Here is a 15,690-nt window from a genome sequence, read left to right as displayed (position 1 = left end):
CCTAAACAGCAATGAAAGTTTAATGGATGACAATGTGCCATGTCACCGGGCCACAGCTGTTCATAACTTGTTTGAAGAGAATCTGGACAATTTGAAAAAAAAGGTTTGGCCACCGAGTACACCCGACATGAACCTCATCGAATATTTGTGGGACTTAATTGAGTGGTCAGTTCATGCACAAAAATCCTGCACCAGCAACACTTTCGCAATTATGGACGGCTACAGAGGTGGCGTGGCTCAATATTTCTGCAAGAGAATCCCAACGACTTGTTGAGTCCATGCCACCTCGAGTTCCTACACTTTGCTGGACAAAACGACGTCCTACACGATGTTAGGAGGTATCCCAGTGTACAAACAGATTCTCTCACTCGCAAGGCTATTTATGGACAATTTGTAAAATTATTTTATCTAATTTTGTGCCATAGTTTCGGATAGAAAATTAAATTCTCTAATTACATGTTTTTAACGATAATAACTTATCCTGTGTATCAGATTTGCTCACGCATTATACTGCACTGTGCGTTCATTTGGGTTCCGCAATGTCACTGTGTTACACTATCAGATTTTAACTCATGTTCCTTGCCTCCAACTTTCAGCAGCTGGTATTTGTTTCATATAAAACACACCCGATTCATTTACAGAGCAATTTGCTCAGCGGTTTTGCTACAAACCTTGAAGGTGCCTTCATTTATCTTTCATGAGAACTTTTCAGCAATGCAGGTAAGGCGTCAATAATGCCTTTCATTATATTAAATGGCTGCACATTCGGTGTAATCATAAATTGTAGCGTCCGCCATACGGCCTCACTATTGTGAACTTCTTCATTAGCGTAGGATATGCAGGTTACAATCTAGTATTTAGCACCAATGCCACTACATCGCAGGATCACGGGGCCGATTTAAAGTCAGATCCAAAATTTTCTTCCCTTGGGTATTCTTTATTTCCGTATTTGTGTTGTCCTAATAATCTCATCCCATCTTCATTGACGCCCGAGTGGCCTCGATTAAAATATTTTAACTAGGCAGCCAAACAGCTCCAAATGAGGTCTCGTAACCAATAACCCTCACAACACCAAGGAGGAAAGGGGGAACTGGGGTTGTACTTTATGCCCACCATGTGAAAAAAGTGTCAGGCAGTTACTTGATAATTTAAAGTTTTGAAAAATATTATTAAAAATTTTTAATCAGTTCTTCTACCATTCCGTATACGACTTCGATTTTTTAGTTAAGCTTACACTAAAAAATATAAATCTCAGTAGTAGATGTCATTTTCCTCAAGGCATGCTGTATTCAATATTACCAGGTTCAGGGAAATACTTATAGACCAATATCTCTTTACATAGTATGTTGAGAGTACACGTCAGCAACATGGAACTAAATTTAAATTTTTTATATATTTTTGTGCTGGTGATAAAGTCGATAGCACACGTTACATAAAGTGGGTGAGGATGCTAAGTGCGTACTAAAAGAGATTTTCGTGATCTGAACCCTATGTATGTACATATCAGTACCTTCCAGAAAGGATTTTCTTAATGTGATTAAAAAAAAGTATCGAATTTTGCTTTTTAATTTCTTTTAGGGCTGGTGAATACTACCCCCGTTGGTAAGGTGCGCTAAGAATAATGCCTCTGTTTTGCCAGGGATAGTATGACGATCTAATTTTACTTAGTTAAGGAAAGAGGCCCCCCATGAACCATGGACCTTGCCATTGGTGGGAAGGCTTGCGTGCCTCAGCGATACAGATAGCTGTACCACAGGTGCAACCACAATGGAGGGGTATCTGTTGAGAGGCCAGACAAACGTGTGGTTCCTGAAGAGGGGCAGCAGCCTTTTCAGTAGTTGCAGGGGCAACAGTCTGGATGATTGACTGCTCTGGCCTTGTAACAATAACCAAAACGAGCTCGCTGTGCTGGTACTGCGAATGGCTGAAAGCAAGGGGAAACTACGGGCGTAATTTTTCCCGAGGGCATGCTGCTTTACTGTATGGTTAAATGATGATGGCGTCCTCTTGGGTAAAATATTCCGGAGGTAAAATAGTGCCCCATTCGGATCTCCGGGCGGGAACTACTCAGGGGGACGTCGTTATCACGAGAAAGAAAACTGGCGTTCTACGGATCGGAGCGTGGAATGTCAGATCCCTTAATCGGGCAGGTAGGTTAGAAAATTTAAAAAGGGAAATGGATAGATTAAAGTTAGATGTAGTGGGAATTAGTGAAGTTTGGTGGCAGCAGGAACAAGACTTTTGGTGAGGCGAATACAGGGTTATAAATACAAAATCAAATAGGGGTAATGCAGGAGTAGGTTTAATAATGAATAGAAAATTAGGAGTGCGGGTAAGCTACTACAAACAGCATAGTGAACGCATTGTTGTGGCCAAGATAGACACGAAACCCACGCCTACCACAGTAGTACAAGTTTATATGCCAACTAGCTCTGCAAATGACGGAGAAATTGAAGAAATGTATGATGAAATAAAAGAAATTATTCAAATAGTGAAGGGAGACGAAAATTTAATAGTGATGGGTGACTGGAATTCGGTAATAGGAAAAGGGAGAGAAGCAAACGTAGTAGGTGAATAGGGATTGGGGCTAAGAAATGAAAGAGGAAGCCGCCTGGTAGAATTTTGCACGGAGCACAACTTAATCATAGCTAACACTTGGTTCAAGAATCATAAAAGAAGGTTGTATACATGGAAGAAACCCAGAGATACTAAAAGGTATCAGATAGATTATATAATGGTAAGACTGAGATTTAGGAACCAGGTTTTAAATTGTAAGACATTTCCAGGGGCAGATGTGGACTCTGACCACAATCTATTGGTTATGAACTGTAGATTAAAACTGAAGAAATTGCAAAAAGGTGGGAATTTAAGGAGATGGGACCTTGATAAACTGACTAAACCAGAGGTTGTACAGGGTTTCAAGGAGAGCATAAGGGAACAATTGACAGGAATGGGGGAAAGAAATACAGTAGAAGAAGAATGGGTAGCTTTGAGGGATGAAGTAGTGAAGGCAGCAGAGGATAAAGTAGGTAAAAAGACGAGGGCTGCTAGAAATCCTTGGGTAACGGAAGAAATATTGAACTTAATTGATGAAAGGAGAAAATATAAAAATGCAGTAAATGAAGCAGGCAAAAAGGAATACAAACTTCTCAAAAGAGAAATCGATAGGAAGTGCAAAATGGCTAAGCAGGCATGGCTAGAGGACAAATGTAAGGATGTAGAGGCTTGCCTCACCAGGGGTAAGATAGATACTGCCTACAGGAAAATTTAAGAGACCTTTGGAGAAAAGAGAACCACTTGTATGAATATCAAGAGCTCAGAGGAAACCCAGTTCTAAGCAAAGAATGGAAAGCAGAAAGGCGGAAGAGGTATATAGTGGGTCTATACGACGGCGATGTACTTGAGGAGGACAATAGTACGGAAATGGAAGAGGATGTAGACGAAGATGAAATGGGAGATATGATACTGCGTGAAGAGTTTGACGGAGCACTGAAAGATTTGAGTCCAAACAAGGCCCCAGGAGTAGACAACATTCCATTAGAACTACTGACAGCTTTGGGAGAGCCAGTCCTGACAAAACTCTACCATCTGGTGAGCAAGATACATGAGACAGGCGAAATACCCTCAGACTTCAAGACGAATATAATAATTCCAATCCCAAAGAAAGCAGGTGTTGACAGATTCTAAAATTATCGAACTATCAGTTAAATAAGTCACGGCTGCAAAATACTAACGTAAATTCTTTACAGACGAATGCAAAAACTGGTAGAAGCCGACCTCGTGGCAGATCAGTTTGGATTCCGTAGAAATATTGGAACACATGAGGCAATACTGACCCTACGACTTATCTTAGAAGAAAGATTAAGGAAAGGCAAACCTACGTATCTAGCATTTGTAGTTTTGGAGAAAGCTTTTGACATTGTGGACTGGAATACTCTCTTTCAAATTCTGAAGGTGGCAGGGGTAAAATACAGGGAGCGAAAGGCTATTTACAATTTGTACAGAAACCAGAAGGCAGTTATAAGAGTCGAGGGACACGAAAGGGAGGCAGTGGTTTGCAAGGGAGTGAGACAGCGTTGTAGCCTCTCCCCGATGTTATTCAATCTGTATATTGAGCAAGCAGTGAAGGAAACAAAAGAAAAATTCGGAGTAGGTATTAAAATCCATGGAGAAGAAATAAAAACTTTGAGGTTTGCCTATGACATTGTAATTCTGTCAGAGACAGCAAAGGACTTGGAAGAGCAGCTGAACGGAATGGATAGTGTCTTGAAAGGAGGATATAAGATGAACATCAACAAAATCAAAACGAGGATAATGGAATGTAGTCGAATTAAGTCGGGTGATGCCGAGGGGATTAGATTAGGAAATGAGACACTTAAAGTAGTAAAGGATTTTTGCTATTTGGGGAGAAAAATAACTGATGATGGTCGAAGTAGAGAGGACATAAAATGTAGACTGGCAATGGCAAGGAAAGCGTTTCTGAAGAAGAGAAATTTGTTAATATCGAATATAGATTTAAGTGTCAGGAAGTCGTTTCTGAAAGTATTTGTATGGAATGTAGCCATGTATGGAAGTGAAACATGGACGATAAATAGTTTGGACAAGAAGAGAATAGAAGCTTTTGAAATGTGGTGCTACAGAAGAATGCCAAAGGTTAGGTTCAATACCTCCTCATAACTAATGAGGAGGTATTGAATAGAATTGGGGAGAAGAGGAGCTTGTGGCACAACTTGACTAGAAGAAGAGATCAGTTGGTAGGACATGTTCTGAGACATCGAGGGATCACCAATTTAGTATTGGAGGGCAGCATGCAGGGTAAAAAACGTAGAGGGAGACCAAGAGATGAATACACTAAGCAGATTCAGAAGGATGTAGGTTGCAGTAGTTACTGGGAGATGAAGAAGCTTGCACAGGATAGAGTAGCATGGAGAGCTGCGTCAAACCAGTCTCAGGACCACAACAACAACAACAAGGAAAGAGGCCAAACTCATTTTTGCTGCACAAACTGAGCCCATAAGGCCCAGTTTAAGCACCATTTGAGGCAGTCAGTGCCCTAGTTCAAAACTGATTTATGTTATTTCCGAGTAATCCCCCTGCCCTCTCCCCCTTTTTCATTGCGTTTTCGTAAGCTTTATCATCTCTGAAACAAAACTTCGAAGACCAATTGCGTTATGAATGGGTCTCGTTTAGTGTCTGGTGATACATTTTATAGCAGAAAACGCGTTCATAGTTTTATGTTAACACTCAGATCCAATTAAAAAAGAAGTGGCAAATTTCCATCATCACATTTTCTTTTCATACTTTTTGCGAAATTTTCCGTTACAATTAAGAAACTTCCGAATTATCTTAATTAACATCGAGGAACTGATGTTCTAAGAGTGGAAGGACAGGAATAGGAGACAGCACTTGAAGTGTTCAAACAGGGCTCTAGCGTACACTGCTTGTTATTCAAGCATTGAATAAAAATAAGAGTTCAAAAAGGAAATGAAATTCGATAAGAAAAGGCAAAAACTTCAGGATTTGTAATTCAGTATAGGGGGCCGAAGAAAATGGATGCCGCTTGAGAAAATGGTTATCAGATGAACATTAACAGTCAGAGAACCAGGACAGAGGTAATGAAGTAAATGGAGGAACCACCTGGTAGAAATTATCCCAGATCATAATTTAATCATTATGAACACTAGGTTTAAACAACCTGAAAGACGACAGTTTATGTGGCAGAGTCCCAGACACACTGAAAGTTTTGAAACTGATTATGTAATTATTAGAGAGTGTTTTTCCTACAGCACATACCGACTTTGACCACAATATGTTGATTACGAAATTACGAACTGTAGGTCGAAATCGTAAAATAGGAAATACATGGAGTGGAACCTGGATAAATCGAAAAAATTATTAGTTGCTAAGAGTTCCAAAGGCGGTATTAAGCAACAGTTTACCGAAATAGGGAAAGGAATACAAGAGAAGATGAATAGACAGGTTTATGAGGTGACGTAGTAAAGGTAGCAGCAGATCCAATCCGCAAAGAAAACAAGACCCAACAGAAATTATACTGAAAATGCATGGGTTCTGCAATTTGTTTGGTAAAAGGATAAAAATTAAAAGTACAGCAGGTAATAGAGAATTCATAAATCTGCAAAATTAAATTGACAGCAGCTGAAAAAATGCAGAGCAGGTATGGCTGTAGGTGAAAAGTAATGACGTTGAGGAGTATATGACTGTGGGAAATACAGATAGTATCAGTGTATATGATGTGGGGCTCCTGGTGGCTTCAAATACTGTCTTGTGAGACAGTATTATATCTACATTTGACATGTTTTAAGTTTAATCAGTTTTTTGGCTCCCAATCTAAACTGGAAGTTATAAATCACCAAACTTTCCCAATACTCCCTTAAAGATAATACCACACGAAAGTCTGAACAGGTTGATACCATCAAACTTCTATCAGTTCATAATAATCTCAGAAACTCATTGTACATATTGCTTTAGGCAACATTTCATTCGTTAGATAATAAAATTTCATATTTCTATTTTCCATTTTCTGTATGTTAAATACCTTTGCATATTAACTACATATTTTGGTTTCAACTACTCTCTTTCAACGCATTTCACTGATATTCTTAGTGTACATTCCGGATAAAGGAATATTGTACTCATGTGCCAAACCACAAATAGTTTTCCTCCCACAATTTGCATCTTTAGCTTCAAAGATAGTAACTTCATGCTTCTGAAAACTGTGTTTCATATTTCACATACTTAATAAAAGTTTATTCATTTTGTTTGTTACTTAAATAGGAAAAACTTAAAAACTGATGAAAATTGCAAAAACTTGAAAGTTTCCAGTAATAATTCTATGTTGTGATCACAAGACATATTTACTATTGTGCACTAATATTTTTCAGGTACCTAATAACTGAAAATACAGTTTTGCGGTTGTTTTCTGGGTTGTTAACATACTCCCTACAAATCATATTCTTAAGATATGATAGCTGTGTATGAAATGAAATGCACTTACACAAATTTCACCTGTCAGTTGCATTAAAGTAGCAAAATTACCACATGAAACTTTCTAAGACGATTCCATTTCCGTATCTCTGGTCAAACTACTTCATTACTTTCATTCTTTACATAAATATTCCTTAGTTCAATATTAACAAATAATTAAATATTTCTAAATTGAATATTCTTTATATCTGCATGAAACACTTTAAACCTAATAAAATAAATATCAAATTCTCTTGGATTGTAACAATTTCTGATGCCTAATTCAACAGTAATAAATACAGGAATTTATGACTGTAAATTATAGAATGATATGAGCATCTTTAGGTTTCTAAGCCTGTCTCCATCTAAGTAAATGTCGTGTTCTGGTTAATATTTAAAAACTGAAATTGAAATTACAATATCTTGGACAATCATTTTACCTTCTTTAGAAATGTTCCAGCAATTTCACTTGATTTTTTTTGTTTGTGCTAAACCATATTACAGTGTCAGTTACATCCAAACTGTATGTGATGCATACAGTGAGAACACCTTCCCACATCACATATCTATACTCTGTAAAGAACACTTCAAGGATGTATAATGGATAAAGTACTTCTTTCTCATTACCTTACCGTTGTTTACAGTACTACCTTCCATACATATTTGAGCACCAAAAGGTGAAGTCAGTTGAAGAAAAATTGTTGAAGATGCTAGATTCCAGAAACGAATCTTATTTCCTTCCTTTATGGGTTTTGGTGTCAAAACGTTTTGTAAGAATGTTGTAAATTGGTTTTTGACACTTGCTTCATATTAATATGTTGTAAAATCAGTTCAATACAGCTGAACAACTTTAATGATCAGGATGTAACCGTATGTCACCAACATTTATGTTAATTTCTGCGTATTTACTTGGAACATTTAAATTACTTTGCTAGTTACTGGAAGTGACTGAATTGTTACCATTTGTATTTATTCATTTACAAATAACATACCTCATCTCCAAAGTTATCATTTATATCAGGTCCACGAGAATCTGTTAATTCATAATCCTTATAAGTTATATTAAACGTTAAAGTGTATCATGTATTGGTGATTTGGTTCAAAATAACGTAACAAACACTGCATTTGGCTTAAATTCAGTAATATTTGTCTCCTTTAAGAACTGCTCACTATTTTTAACGAATGTTCCACAACTAAATTAAAATTCATACTTATTACTTACAAAAGAAATATTTTTAAGCACATCATTAGTAGCAATGTTTTATTTAGTTCAATAGTTTGATTAATAAACATCGAAATACATCCAAAGATGTCGAAGTTAACATTGCTGTCAATAATGACTCTATTTAGATATTCATCTGATTTAATACTTATGTTATAATCCTTTAAGTGAAAAAATTTTCCAAAATTTGTGAACATGAATTACCTCTCTCCATCACAGCATGGCTTATTATATGTTCTTATTTAACACCAAGAGTTAAAAGTGAAGCATAAAATTAAAATTAAATGAAATGTGGAATTAAAGAACCAAGGGTTTGTGAAAAAAATGGAATGCTTGATAACAACAGTTTGTATCTGGGATGGTTAAATGTAGGTGACATCAATATTCTAGATCTTCCTTCTTAAAGTATAGGTGAATCTAATTATCGATAGTTAATAATGGATGCATAAAGTAAAAAAATGGATACCAGAATTGGTAATTAATTTGAAATACTAACGATTCTATAAATAGTTTAATAAAGGATTACTCAAAGATTACAAAATAATGTCTGAGGGATACATTTTATTTCTGTAGGCCTATTAATTGATTATTTTATTTTATCTATCAGGTACTTTGTTACAGTCTGAGCCACAGCTTCATGGTCATTGAATGACCCAGTATATAGCTTAAGACTGATGATCATAAAATTTATAAATGAAACAATTAAGAAAACATGAATAAATCTGAATAGAGTGTAAGAGTAAATGAGACATTACAGATACAAGTTATCAACAGCTGCGAGAAACTCTTGTGTGCTATAAAAGGGATTTATTTTATCTATCAGGTACTTTATTACAGTCTGAGCCACAGCTTCACGGTCATTGAATGACCCAGTATATAGCTTAAGACTGATGATCATAAAATTTATAAATGAAACAATTAAGAAAACATGAATAAATCTGAATAGAGTGTAAGAGTAAATGAGACATTACAGATACAAGTTATCAACAGCTGTGAGAAACTCTCGTGTGCTATAAAAGGGATGTACCTCAAGGAAACATTTAAACTTGAATTTGAATAATTCTTGTTAATCACTCAATTTTTTCAGTTCTACAGGAAGCCAGTTGAAAATGATATCTGCTGAACAGTGTACTCCTTTCTGTGTAATGGTTATGGCAGTGTTACCCAAGTGCACATCGGTTCTCTGAGTTAGTTAATGTTGAGAACATATTATCACATTATGAAATATATTTACAGGGATATTAGAGTTCCAAGTCTACATCAAGATCAGGAACTGACACCATAGATCTGCCTGACCATCACTTTGTGAGTTAAGAACTTCTGGTGAGTGCACTTGGTTTCCTCAAAATATAACACCTTACGAAAAAATAAAGCAAAAGTAAGCAAATTAAGTGGTTTGGTATGACAACTGGGAAAAATGGTATATGTAAGCATTGAAGAGGCTTGTGGTGATTCTAGCGACCACAAGAAAACATGACAGGCCAGCAGTTTTTAGTGTATACATTGTCTAAGTGCTGCAAATAAAATTAAATTTAAAAATTAATATTATTCCAATGCCTTAAGGAATTCTGATAAATTACATGTCAACTGAAAGTGGTCAGAATATACCAATAGAAATTTTGTATGTATTATACACTTTGAGATATATGCAAGAATATGTATTATGAGGTATAAAAACATTTTGTGTAACATAAACAATACACTAATGAAAGTAATAGCAATATACTAAATTAAGCTCTTATTTATCTGTGAATAAAATCTTGGGCTAGTTTGTTTATGGTATACAAATTCTTATAATAAGGTAAATGGTTTTTAAGATATACTGGAATAGTTAAGTTATGTATGAGAGTTATGCAACAAGAGACTGACGGCAGAAATAGATGGTGACCATGTTGCCCTGGGGAATTTGGTCTGGAATCGTCGGAAAGAGCAGACATACATATCAATTACCAGTGGCTCAAAGTCTCAGAAATTTTTTGAAGCATGAGTTTGAGAACTTACAAAAATCTTGTGCATTGGTCGCAAAAACATGGAAAATTTCTGGAGGAGAGTTCACCTGAACTTACAAAATTTACGTGTTAGCGAGTGTTTGGACTTGTAAGAATTCTAGCAAGTTGGATAAACTTGTAATAATTCCAGAAAATTTTACAGAGCTGGAGTTACAATATTTCTGCGAATTTGGAAGAGGTTGGATTGATAATAATTTTCTGCAACTTCCTCAGTATAGAACTTAAACATGAAAATTTTAGGGAATAGTTAAAGTGGACTTGTAAAATTTCTACATCTAATCGAGTATTCAGACTTGTAACAATTCCTCATCAGAGGGATAATTTCAACTTAGAACATTGTAGAAAGTTGCCTTGAGCTAGTCTTTCAGTAATTTCAAGCAGTTTAGCAAGTGTGTAATTCTAAGTTAGAACACAAGAGAAAGGCACAAGAGAAAGGTCTTGAAATAGTTTGTTAGTTTTTCTTAATTACCCATGATTAACAGCTTCTTGTGCTGCTTTGATAAACGAATTCATGAAGACTTAGTTCTATCATAGTGTTAATTCAACCACAAAAGGGAATTAATAAACTTTAATCATTTTAAGTTGTATTGAAGGTCAGCTGTGAACATTTACTTTGTGTACCTTCACAACACTACAGAGGGATGATTCTGGAAAACAGAACAGATGCTGACCAGAAGAAAATTGGTAACGTTTCTGATTATTATACCAACTACTGCCTGAATCCAAAACCATGCTAAACTCAGATCTGTGCTCTGCACCCACAGAATTGGCAGGCAGAAAGAAAACTGAAAGTGAATTTGGAAGATACGAGCTCTAGAATTGTTTTGTATCCAGATACCTTGAAGTTGTGTAAGACAGATCACTGCTTTTGCAGCAGCATGGCTTTAATACCAAACACATGGTGTCAGCCCAAAACAACATCAAAATATTTTGTAGCAGTAACTGTGGTGCCGAATCCCCAATGGTCTGTACTTCGGTTATATCGTTCTCTTTCTAGGCTGATGAAAATGCCTGCCCAGTGTACTATAAATCCATCGAAACAAATAGCGAGATGTAGCCATTAACGAAATTCCAAAGCTAATTACAGGATGAGTGATTCCAACTCCTGTTGATATATTGGTATTTGTGGCAGGCATTTCACCTTCTGCTATACTCTATGAAGATGCCACAAAAGCCAAAAATTGAATAAACTCAATCTCATCTGCAGTATAAACGTAATCCCACAAGATTAGTTAGAATTCTAGCCAGACCTTAGTACAGTCAACATATGCACTCAATACATCAGCCAGCAAAGCCAGAAAAAACTGGGGGCAGCCAAAATAAATCATCTCCTAGCAGACATAAAGCTAGCAGAATGCTTATCAGCCATACACATGGAAATCAGTAATGAAATTATGAAAGGTTGTTACAAATCCGAGGACATATTAATGAAATGGGGAAGCTTACAACGGCCAGCATTGTGTGAATGTCGAGAAGTATAGGCAACAAAATGTCTGTGACAGTATTCGAGCGTGCTGATTCTAGGAACGAGGAGCAGTTGTTCCAGGTACAAGAATATGCTGTAGCGTTTCTGGCCAAAGACTGTTTGATTTTAATTTTATATGTGTATAGATGTATAAATTCCTCTAATTGTAAGTTCATAGAATCCCATAAGTTTGTTCCTGAATCGAGTAAATAAACATACAGATCTGTCAGGAGAAATATTTTTGAACCATCTATCATTTTTGGTGGCAGGTTACTGTTATATCTCAATAAAAGATATGAACAGAACAGAACCCTGTGACATCTCCCCAACTTCTACTTTGTATAGCTCCAGGCTCTTCCCTGTTTGTTGCCAATGAGGGACAAGCTACTCCTTTCTACCAAAGTGATGTGAAGTAAACCATTGTTGAGTGTTTTGCTTAATACCTTAGTGATCTAACTTACTCAGAAATGTTGCATGGTTCACACAGCCAAAGGGATTTGATGAATCAAAGAAAATACCTTCTGTCCTCAACCTATTGTTCAGTCCTGATGATGACTAGTACATAAAAGAAACAACAGGGTTTTCTGTGGATGGCACTTTCTTAATTAAATTGCGACTATGACAGTAAATTATCTGCAGAGAGATATGACACCACTCTCCTATGTACTGGTGTCTTAAAACTTTTGTGAACACTCATTACAAACAAATTGCCTGGTAAGGGTCTACACAATGTCTTTCACCGTTTCTATCAAATAGTTTCCGAGTATTTAAATGTCATGAAACTGACCACACATGAAAATCACATCACACATGTGACTGAGTAAGAAGTAGTGTATGACACACTGATCTTCATAATCATATTATAAGTTTAACACACCTATGGCAGTTTTTATCCATTTATGGAGTAATAACTCATCAGGTTTCTTGTTTGTTCGTTTCCTGTGGCTGTACCTTATGTAGGTGTCTACAAATTTACGTGTACCAATAATATTTGGATTTCATTTGCTACCTATTGATAAGATGTGATTATCAGTTTTTTGCATATCTCTGGTGGATCATTCATTCTTATGTGAAGGAGGTGAGAATGTTGAGCATACATATTATGCTCTGAGTCTTCTTCCACAGTTCACCATGTAGCTGTAATTTAATTCCGAGAACTTTCTATTCTCTTAGTGTAACAGATTACTTTAGCTTTTAAAGGTGTCGCTGTCTACTTTATTAAACTTTTCTGTGCGTATTTCTGATTATTACTCATGTCTGATTTCTTATTTTTCGGATCATACGTTTTTCTATATGCCATAGACTTCTGGAAACTGCTTTAATTCTAACAGTAGTGAAACCGTTACTATACACCAGTTCTATCATGTGCAGCGACTTGTGACGCCTCTATGAAAGTTTCCTTATAGATGGCCCAATGCATTATGTGAAAAGCTCACAAGGGTAATTAATGTTAAGACTGTATCATGATGATCTAGGGAGCGCCTTTTATTAAATATTCGGAATTAATTTCTAGAACTAGGCTCTTTCAGCACTTGATTATACAGGAAAAATGGCAAAATGGCGCAGTCCACATTGGGGCAGAACAAAGAGTGACTTATACTCCAAGAAACAAACATTTGGTTGTTAGACAGATCTTTCCTCTTGACTCACACATCGTATAACAAGAACAATGTTATTAATATCGTTCCTTAAAAGTGGAGGGGGGTGATAAATTTCCCATGAGCATACTTTACATTTGTTATCAGCAAGGGATCTTTATTCAAAGGAGACATGATTTGGATACTCTTTGGAATGCATCAACTGTGTACATCAATACCCATGGCACTAATATGAGTCAGAAATGAAAATACTATTGTATTTTGCTGCAAGTATTTGTATACCAACATGCATTATCATTACTGATGGACCTCAAAGGAAACAAGAACCAATGAACATATTTCTAGCTTTTGAGTATTCATTCAGACAAGGTGACTGAGTAGGATATGATTGTTGTGGGTGAGCGCAAACTTCAAAGTTAGCTGGTCAAAAACACATTAAGGCTGCAAAAATTCGATACACTTAACTTTGGGCATATATTCAGGCACTCATTGCTTTCAAAACGGAAATCAGTTATCGTTTATTGCGATAATAATTCGGTCCCCACATTGTACTGATGGTTCCCAAAAACGAAACAACGAATGTAAGCAATTGCAGAATTTATTGTTGGTGGGAGTCACGAAAAAAAGAATAAAACAGCTTGCTGATTTGAAACACAAAAATAATACTCAATGCGAAAAGGATCCCCTCAGGACAGAAAAATAATAAGAAAAAATATCAGCAAGCTAGTCTGCTAGAATAACACAAATTAAGCATTTAAAAATGAGACTTACGAGAAATGGCTACGATACAGGTCCCTTTCGTTACACCAGTGTTGGTGAGAAAAATCACACCGGAACTGCTGCCAGAATATGACAGCAGGCACAAGTGACATTTTTTTATTCAGCGTAATATGGTGATGATGGCATAGGGAAGCACAGTAACCTCCGCATTCATTAAAAATTATTTCAACTACGTATTAATGGAGACAACAAAATAATCCAGGAAGATTTTGCAAAAATTATGCATAAATCATCTTCATTAAAAAGAAAGTATTAGTAAATCATTCTTGCCCTCACTTGGGCCATACATGATTCTCAAACAGATTTTAATACACAAAAGTAAAAGATTGCTGACTTCATAAATACAGAAAGCAAAACAATAATCACATTTACAAACTTAACCATAATCCATAATTCCAAGAAAGCTCTTCCTACGATCTCTCAGAGATTATGCTGAAAAGTACAGATAATAAAATCTATCTTAATGTTTGTGTGTGTGTGTGTGTGTGTGTGTGTGTGTGTGTGTGTATGTGTGTGTGTGTGTTTGTGTTTGTGTTTCTACATAGCATTGTCATGTGTCGCTGTACAAACACATTTACTCGTGTGACAAATTGTGTTCCATCCTTACTAGAGAACAAAACAGATTTACTAAGACAAATATTTGTGAAAACCTCTGTATGAAATCACCAACAACATGTATGTTAGTTAAGCTTGGTTTACACAAACAACTAAAGTAACTCCAGAGAAAGTTGCACAATAGTTGATATAGCAGTGGTGCTGTGTGGTGTTCTTTCAACACTCTTCACTGTTTTTCAATAGACCATTGGGTGGCCTTATTCGTACAGACATTAGTTATGTCATTCAGATTTTGGTGTTAGACCTGTGTCAAGAAATTGATAATATGAAGGGAAAGTATATATATTTGATGTCGAAGTAGACTATACGCGGGAATACCGCAGTGGCAGCAAAAAAACTTATAATGAACGTAGCACTCATATGCTATAAATCTTATTTACATGTTATAATAGTGACATCTTATTTATATGGCATAAAGATGACATATTAATGTTAACAAGTAGATCAGCAATATGAAAGCCTCAAGTGGGTTAATTCCTATTTTTTTAACAATAAAGATAATTGTAACATTAATGATCATAGTTACTTCTTAGAGAGATAATAAGCAATTGAAAAGAAACACAAGGTCTAGAATACTATCAATCATTCATTGAAGACTGTAGGTATGTGGAGTGGAGTGTAAGGGGGAGGGTGTAGAAGGATGGATGGAAGGGTTATAAAATGACTAATGAAGAAGAAGCTATTACAGTGGGTTGTGAGAGTGGTGGGGAACAAAAGGTAGCTAACAAAGGAATAAGAATAAAAATGTGAAGTGAATGACCGTTTTTCTAGTGGCACTTTTAAGCTGAAATCGTGATTGTGTAAGTGTCAATGTAATACTGTAAATACAGAACAGTCTAATTCTGGTACTGACTTTAAAGAAATACTTTTGAATAATAAAACCCAGTTTAGAGTACTTCTTGAACTGTGATTCGTGCTCTGTTAAAAATCCAATAGTTACACTAAAGATCCTGGCTCAAGAGAAACAGTGACACTTCGATATTTGACAACTGGTGATTACCTCTCATCTTGCAGTAT

This window comes from Schistocerca serialis, chromosome 2 (assembly GCF_023864345.2).
Source record: "Schistocerca serialis cubense isolate TAMUIC-IGC-003099 chromosome 2, iqSchSeri2.2, whole genome shotgun sequence".
NCBI classification, from domain to species: Eukaryota; Metazoa; Arthropoda; class Insecta; order Orthoptera; family Acrididae; genus Schistocerca; species Schistocerca serialis.
The sequence above is the reverse complement of the archived record's forward strand: the minus strand, read 5'-3'. Positions refer to the sequence as shown.